This window comes from Apium graveolens, chromosome 8 (genome assembly GCF_009905375.1).
Source record: "Apium graveolens cultivar Ventura chromosome 8, ASM990537v1, whole genome shotgun sequence".
NCBI lineage: Eukaryota > Viridiplantae > Streptophyta > Magnoliopsida > Apiales > Apiaceae > Apium > Apium graveolens.
The window spans coordinates 105920246-105929751 of NC_133654.1; positions in this window are offsets into that span (position 1 = coordinate 105920246).

Here is a 9506-nt window from a genome sequence, read left to right on the forward strand (position 1 = left end):
AGGAGGAAAGTCTAACATATGAGACAATTCAAATGTCAAATACTACAATTGTGGTGAAAGAGACCATATCTCTCCTGATTGCTAGAAAGGAAAAGGTGATAAAGGCCAGGCACTTATCACAAAGAATAAAAACTGGGCAGATACTTCAGAATCTGAAGAAGAGGTGAACTATGCCTTAATGGCAAATGCTGATAGCAGTTCTGATGCTGCTAAACTTGAGGTACCTCTATTAACTCTTGCTTTTGATATAGATGATATTACTGAGTTGAGATTATTTCTGAAAAATATTTATATTAGCTATAGATATCAAACTTTAGAGAATGAAAGATTAAAATATGAAAATCTAAAGTACAAAAATAGAAATAGCTATCTTGAAGAAGAGTTAGTCCACCAAAACACTATTCAGACAGAGAGAGATAATGTTGTGTATGTCAATAATGAAGTGCTTAAACAGAATGATTATCTAAAAACTGAATTAGAAAAAGAAAGAGAAATCATCAGGACTTGGACCAAGTCAGGTAAAACAACTCAGAATATTATAAGTAGTGGAAACTGGAAAGAGGGGTTAGGTTATAAAGATGGTAAAAGTGAGAAAGGGACTTTGCCAATTAAGCCGAAGGTAAATCCTGTTAAATTTGTTGCAAAAACTGTTGTGTCTGATTCTGAAAAGGTGAAACACTCTAAGACATAAGTCAAAGAAAAGTCAACTTCTTACACATTAAAACATGATAAACCAGCTGTAGTAAACATAGGCTTAATGACATAGAAGCAGCTTAAGTATAAGCTGAAAGAGATTAAAAATGTGAACAAGGTAAAGGAAGCTAGGAAAAATAGGAATGGAAAGGAAGGTGTGAATAAAAGTAATAATTATATTCCTATTCCTAATGCTCCTAGAAAGAAATGCTATAATTTTGGAAACTCTAACCATCTTGCTTTTTTTGCAGGAAAAATAAAGATATAAACTCTTTACCTTCTAAATCAGGAGTTCAGAGTCAATCTGTTAGATTTAAACCACAAAATCTTTGTTTTCATTGTGGTAGTTTATGGCATTCTATTTATATTTGTAAGGAATATCATAGTTTGTACTATGATTATTATGAAATAAAACCTTCTTTAAAGAAAGTTAGTGTAATTCCTTCTAGTGTAAATTCTGATGCAAAGTCTGATATAAAGTCTGATAAAAAGCATGTTAGCATAAACTCTGAAACTAAATCAGCTGCAAATGCTAACAAACTTAATAAGGCCAAAGGATCCAAGTAAGTCTGGGTCCTTAAAATTAATCAATAGTGGTCTTTGTGATTGCAGGGCAACAGGAAAAACATCCAGGTTCTGGACAGTGGATATTCAGGACATATAACTGGAAATAAAGCCCTGCTATCAGACTTTGTGGAGAAAGTTGGCCCAGGAGTTTCTTATGGAGATGGCAACATGGGAAAGTCTCTGGGATATGGAAATATCAATCTTGGGAATTTCATAATTGAAACAGTAACTCTTGTCTCATGACTTAAACACAATCTGCTAAGTATGAGTCAAATCTGTAACAGAGGTTATCATGTGGATTTCTTTAAAGAACACTATGAAGTTGTAAGTAATTCTACAGGAAAAGTGGTTCTGAAAGGATCCAGACATGGTAACATATATGAAGCCATACTTTCAACAAATTCTGTCTGTTAAGCAGAGCATCAATTGAAGAAAGCTGGAATTGGCACAAGAGACTCTCTTATTTAAATTTCAACAACATAAATGAGCTAGTAAAGAAAGATCTTGTGAGAGGACTGCCAAAATCAATATTTGCTCCTGATGGTCTTTGTGACTCATGTCAAAAAGCAAAACAAAGGAAATCTTCATTCAAGAGCAAAACTGAATCCTCAATTTTTGAGCCTTACCACTTATTGCATGTTGATCTATTTGGTCCAGTCAATGTCATATCTATTTCAAAGAAGAAATATGCTATGGTTATATTGGATGAGTTTACAAGATACACTTGGGTGTATTTCTTGCACAAAAATAATAAAACTGCATCTACTCTAACTGATCATGTCAGACAGCTGGATAAGTTAGTCAAAGATTCTATTAAAATAATAAGAAGTGATAATGGCACTGAGTTCAAGAATTCAATCATGGAAGAGTTCTGCAAAGAGCATGGAATAAAGTAGGAATTTTCTGCACCGGCATCTCCACAGCATAATGGAGTTGTAGAAAGAAAGAACAGATTCTTATTGAAGCTGCACGAGCTATGCTTGATGAAGCAAAGCTACCAATCTACTTTTGGGCTGAAACTGTCCAGACTGCTTATTTTACACAGAATGCTACACTCATAAACAAGCATGGAAAAACACCATATGAGATGGTGAAGAAAAAGAAGCCAAATCTGAAATACTTTCATGTATTTGGATGCAAGTGTTTTTTTCTTAAGACTCATCCTGAACAGCTGTCAAAATTTGATCTAAAAGATGATGAATGAATTTTTGTTGGTTATCCACTTTCCACAAAAGCCTTTAGAGTCTACAATTTAAGAACAAGGGTTGTCATGGAATCTATTAATGTATCTTTTGATGATAAAAAGATTACTGAACTTGAAGATTTCAATGATCATGATCAGCTGAGATTTGAAAATGAAGATGTAAATTCCGATTCTGTAAATTCTGATGACCTAAATCCTGATCCTGTAAGTTCTGACGAGTTAAATTCTGATGTCATTGAAACTGTGGTAACAGCTCCAAAGAAAAATGCACCTATTCTGGGGGAGCAAGCTGATGATCATACCATATCTCAAGACTCTCAAGAAGCATCAGAACCATTCACTGGCTCTTCAAGTTCTGATTCGTCAAGTTCTGATTCATCAAGTTCTGATGAGCCAAATTCTGATAATTCTGGAAACTCTAATTCTTCAATTCCTTAAGGATCCAACTCAAATTCTGGAATCTCAGAGAGCATAACTTCAGGGGGAGCATCAGAAAATGCTGATGGAGATAGCATGGATCATGAGGGAGGATCCAGTTCTAGAGATCAACTTCCATCTGCAAGGAAGTGGACTAAATCACACACACCTGACTTAATAATTGGAGATCCTGAAGCAGGTGTCAGAACTAGAACAGCAACAAAAAATGAATGTCTCTATCATTCCTTTCTATCTCAGACTGAACCAAAGAAAGTGGAAGAAACTCTTCAAGATGATGACTGGGTGCAAGCAATGTAGGAAGAGTTAAATAAATTTGAAAGAAATAAAGTTTGAACCCTAGTGCCAAGACTAAAGGACATATCTATTGTTGGCACAAAATGGGTGTTCAGAAACAAAACTGACAGTGATGGCATAATTACAAGAAACAAAGAAAGGCTGGTTGCTAAAGGTTACTCTCAACAGGAGGGTATTGACTATGATGAAACATTTGCCCCAGTTGCTAGATTGGAAGCCATAAGAATCTTTTTGGCTTATGCTGCTCACAAGAAGTTTAAAGTCTTTCAAATGGATGTGAAAAGTGCTTTTCTCAATGGAGAATTGGAAGAAGAGCTATATGTTGAACAAGCTCCAGGCTTTGTAGATCCAAAATTTCCAAATCGTGTCTACAGGCTTGACAAAACACTTTATGGCCTTAAGCAAGCTCCTAGAGCATGGTATGAGACTGTGACTCAATTCCTTCTAGAAAGTGGATTTCAGGCTGATCCAAGAGAACCTCGTCTAATAGCTATGAAAAGAATTTTTAAGTACCTCAAGGGTACAGCTGATCTAGGATTTTGGTATCCTAGGGAATCAGATTTTAAGCTAATAGGTTACTCAGATGCAGATTTTGTAGGATGCAAAATAGACAGGAAAAGCACTAGTGGAAGCTGCCAATTTCTTGGAGGCAGATTGGTTTCTTGGTTTAGCAAGAAATAGAAATCAATTTCTACATCAACTGTAGAAGCAGAATATATTGCTGCATGAAGCTGTTGTGCACAGATTCTTTGGATGAAGAATCAGTTACTGGACTATGGGTTAGAATTTTCTAAAATACCTATTTACTGTGATAGTCAAAGTGCTATTGCTATGACAGGAAATCCAGTTCAACACTCAATGACAAAGCACATCATAATTAGATACCATTTCATAAGGGAACATGTGATGGAAGGTACAGTGGAATTATATTTTGTTCCAACAGATCAACAACTAGCATATATCTTTACAAAACCACTATGTGAAGCTACTTTTACAAGACTGGTAAATGAACTTGGAATGGTTTCAGGTTCTCTCTCAAAATCTTGTTAGTTTTTGTTCTCATACATCAGAATTTATGATCGATGTTTACAGATTTTAATATCCCAATGTAATCTGTGCTTAAATTATAACATATTAAACACTACACATTATCTGATGTAATTTTATAAACTCTGAAAGTGTTTTGAATGTTCTGTGACTATTCAATCCAATGAGGATTATTGTGTTAGATGTTGACTTAGTAGTCTTTAACAAACTATGTATCCCATATTTGAATTAGTTATTTATGTGAAAATCAAAAACACAAGCAAATTCTGATTTTGATCTTAGTCAAATTTACTTTGTGTATCTTATTACTATGTCACAAACTAGATTATTGCTTCTTATCTGTCAAATTCTGATGTCAGTAAATCTTAAGGAATAACTACATGCTTGATAAGCCTCACTTATCTGAAGAAAATAGAAGAAAAGAAAAATTGAAATCAGGTACTCCTTTGAGATGTAGAGTAAATATGTGAAAGGGAAGATTCAAGTGCATTGCTCGTATTAAGTTATATGCATTAGAAAAGCAAATTAATTTTTCTTGGTGACTTTTCACATTTTCTGATTATTGGAGAAATATTCTAATAATAGCATAAATTCTACTGGCAGTTGTAACTCACTTATACTGAGAAGCCATTGTCAAAAGAATTTCAAAAGATGCATAAAATGAGCACAAACAGTTGAGGTGGATTCTTGCATAAATTTATTCTATAATAGACTTCAAAATTAAAGACTTATTTAAGCATTTTTCTTAGTTATGCCTTATTTTTAAGATATACTGAAGTTTATCAGAATTTAATCTTTATCTGATCATTTACACATACACACACTATTACTCCATATGAATGATAAAAATTACTGTGGTGATTAAGTTGTTTCTGATAACCAGTTAAGCATTATTTGCATAAATTCTGAGGACAAGTTCTAATTATGCTCTAATGATTAAACTCTGAAGAAACAAGTCAGTATTTGTGTGAAGAATCACATAAACAGTCATTCATTTTTTGAGTACAGAAGCCATGTTCTGATGACCGTTAAATTATGATAATAGTCAAGTTCTGATGCAAATCCTGATGCTTACGTGGCATTATTTATTTACTTGACTTATTTTTTATATTTACTGTAACGGTCATTTTATCAAAAAATAATTAAGTGCAAAAGAACAGTAATAATCATTTGATTAATGGGTTGCGTGTTGGTTTTTGCATATACAGGTGTACAATAATTACTGCACATTTCTCGTGCTCACTAATAATTGCCTTGACTATTTACTGCATGACAGGTGTAATTATGTCATTTTTACTTCCAAAAAGAGCCGTTGAGTGGAAAGAGTATAAATATTAGAGATAAAAGATTATACAAATCTTTTAACTTCTCTCTTACCTTATCTCTTATTTCTTTTACTCTCTCTCTTTTTCTCTCTATTTTCTGACGGACTTTCTTACAGGCATTTTATCAAACACCTTGCGAACACACATTATTTCACTTAATTTCTCACAAAAATGGCACCAAAGGACGTTATCTTTAATGGATCCAAGTTCATCCCCAACAACTATATGGTTATTCTCAGTAAGGACGATGCTCCTTCAGATCTTCACTTCATTCAAGATTTTCTAGCTCGCAGTGAGATTGGGTATGCTTTGACCCAACCACAAGCACTTTCAGGAACACAAATTCTGGAGTTTTAGAGGACTGTAGTCTATGATGATGGTGGTGAAGATGGGTCTCCAAGCATCATTTTCATAACTGGGGAAGATGAGCACCTGGTTACCCTGTCTACTATTCGACAAGCTCTGCATTTGCCAGAAAATTATACTTTCAATGCTCAGATTGAGGATCCACTTCTACAAAGTATGATGGCCAATCTTGGCTATGAGAAAAGTCTGTCCAAGCTGGGACAACTGAAGAGGCCATACATCAGAAGGGAGTGGAGCTACTTTTTCGATTGCATCACCAGAGCCTTTGCCAACAAATGATCCAATTTTGATGTTATTCCAATTCTGAGTCAGCAAATAGGGTATGCACTTCTTACTCAAACTCATTTTGATTATGCTACTGCTATTTTGGGTTTTATTGGGGTTAGGTTGAAAGATGACCCAAATACTATTTACTTTGCTAGGTTCTGTCAACTTATTTGTAGTTTTTGTTGTTCTGATAAGCCCCAATCCTTTAGTGACTTGATTCAACCTTTTAAAATTCATAAAAGGGCCTTCACAGACTTGTTATCTACTGATAATAAGAATGACATACAAAGACCTCTTCAAATTCCACAATATGTAAAATAGTTCTTAGAAAATTCTGATCCTTAAACATACACAACTATATATCCTGATGTTGCACCTACACAGGCTACTACTCCTCAACCTCCACCAACCTAGCCTTCCAATTCTAAACCATAACCATCAGCACCTACTATCAGAACTTGACCTCTTAAATACAACACCAAACCAACCTCTGGTACTTCTCAAAAGGTGCCGGTTGTAAAATCTGACACATCCTCTAGGCCCAAAACCAAAAGAACTATCTCTGTGCCTAAATCTCCACCAAGGAGAAGAAGAAGGATGATTCTGAGAGATGAATCTGATGAAGAAGAACAAGTCCAGGTTCCTGCATTAGAACCTGTGACATTAGAAGTTGAAGAGTCAACTCTTCAGAAAGAGAATGAAGCTGAGGGTTCTGGAATTTTGAAAAGGAAAAGACCTTCAAGTTCTGATACATATAAAGTCACTCCTCCATCTAGAAGATCAAGGAAGACTAGAGCAGGTGTGCATATTGTACAAATTCAATATGAGGATACTGAAGATGCTGAGGAAGAGGATCAAAAATCTCTAATCTCATCAGAACCTACAGCCATTGAAGCTTTGTCAGCTCCACCTCAACCTGAAGACACTATACATGACACAGTGATCACACCTCCTATCTCTCCATTCAAAGAAACTGCTTCAGTTGAAGATTCAGGGTTAAGTCCTGATATTGACGTTCACAGGTTGAATATACCTTCTGTTCTCTATCTGAAAGCTCCACCAGCAAAACAACCAACATCTCCTGTTTCACCAATTCTACAGGATGAAATTCCTACTACACAAATTCTGAATTTGGAACCTGATGATCAGAATTTGGAAACAGAAGCTCCAGAATCTCCTTCAGTAACACACACTCTGGTGTTATTAGAAAATGATGAGATTTTATCAGATTATGGAGATAGTGCTCCAGCAAGTGCTCCAGTTAATGCTCCAATTCTTGGCAAGGAGGCACTACTTAAATTTGTTGAAGAAGATGCTCCTATTCCATAGGAGGAAACTTTCAGAGGATTTGAGTGGACAAAGAAGTGGAATGAATCTGACTTCATTCCCAGCCCACATGTTCTGACAGAAATGTTGCAAAAGCTATTGAGTTGCTGATAAATTTTAACTTCAAAACACAACTTAAAGTCACTGCTCTCAGTATTAAAAATCTTCAAGGTCTACACTCCAAGACTCATGAAAAGGTTGATAAACTTCAGGAAGCAGCTGATAAGTTAGACCTGCTGCTCAAACTAAACAAGTACAGGTTTATCAGACCCATTCATGAAAAAGTAGAGGCTATTGAGCAAGTTCAAATCAAACAGAAAGCCCAACTGGATGAGGTATTGCAGAATCAAGTCTCTCAACAAACACATCTCAGTGGAACTCCTTCTTTCACTACTCCTGCCAGATGATGCCAAAAAGGGGAAGAAGGTAGTTAAGTCCAAATGCTCAATTAGCAAGGCACTGCAGAAAAAGGATGATTCTGAAGATGACCAGGGAAACCCTAGCAAGGGCAAAGGTCAATGTCAAGGCAAGCAAAGCATCAAAGTTTCTTCAAAAAACTAATTTATGATTCTAGCAAATCTTATACATAGAAGAATACAAGTTCTGAAGCTGTGAATGCTCAAACTCTGATATTCCAATTCAGTCTGGAAGTTAAGACTCTAAGAAGTTATTACAAACTCTGAAGCTTAAGGGAAGGGAGACTACTGTCTACTATAAGGATCCCAAGATTCAGACTCTTGATGAAGAAATTGCTAAAAGATTGTTTCTCAAGCATAATCATGAAATGGATTTAGAGACCCTAAAGGAGGAAGAAGCTAGATTTGCTGCTGAGAAGACAAATCCTAAATCTAAAGCTTCTAATGCAAAGAAGCCTCCCAGACCTAAGGAGAAAGGTATAGTGATAAAAGAAAGATCTACCACAGAGATTCCTACATCAAGGATTAGATCTCAAACTACGATTGATCCCAAAGACAAGGGAAAAGGAAATGTTGGGGAGATAGTCAAGAAGCGGGATATAAAGATTCCTCAAATTCTGATGGATCATGTGTGCAAGTTGGTTCAAGTCTTTGATGATGCTATTGCAGAAGATGAATCTGTTGAAACTCTGAAAAGAAGAAAGGTGACAGAAGAATCTAAGACAAGCTCTGACATAGCTCAAGTTGTTCAGAGTGAAGAAATTTTAGAACATCAAGCTACAGAAGAATCTGCAAATCCTGAATAAGTCATCAAGACATCAACCTCTGACAGAGCTCAAGTTGAATTGGGCAAGATGATGATTGCTGATAAGAAGAAACTCCTATAGAATGGAGAGGTTTGAAGAGAGAAGTGAGAGTTTTTGTGATTTTATTGGATTCTTATTGTTTAATTTTATGTAATATTTGTGTATATATCTCCTAGGATTTGCAAATCTTGCAATATCTTCTTAGCCAAGCTATTTCCCAAGCTACCTTGCTAGCTTAGTACCTTGGTCATCATGTTCTCTAGGTAGGCTACTATTTGGTTGTTAACCATGGTTACTTTCTTACATTAGTTAGCTTGCATGGTTAGCATGGCTTGATACGTTTTATATATTCGCTTACGCATTCGCTTATGCATTCGCTCGGTTGCTTATTCGTTTTCGCAAAAAATCTTCGGAAGCAGTTCATGGGGTAAATCCTTTCTTATACGTCATCTACGTTTTGAAGCCTTGTACTTGGGTTTGAATTTTTAGGATTTTAGATTTGTAATTATATTGTGATTCTCGTATTCCATGACGGTTCATAGATATGGTCGTTTTTCAAAGTTCATTTTCTTCGAAAACTAATAGCGTTTACATACACTTATTTGGTACGTATAATCATGTTATCGACTTGGAAACTAAATTCCCATGCATAACATAGTGTGGGCTAAAAAAATTTCCCCGATTGTCAGGGTCACTATTCATTAAACATTTTACAAAGTCTCAAAAATTCGAGTTACTACATCTGCTCAAACTTTGG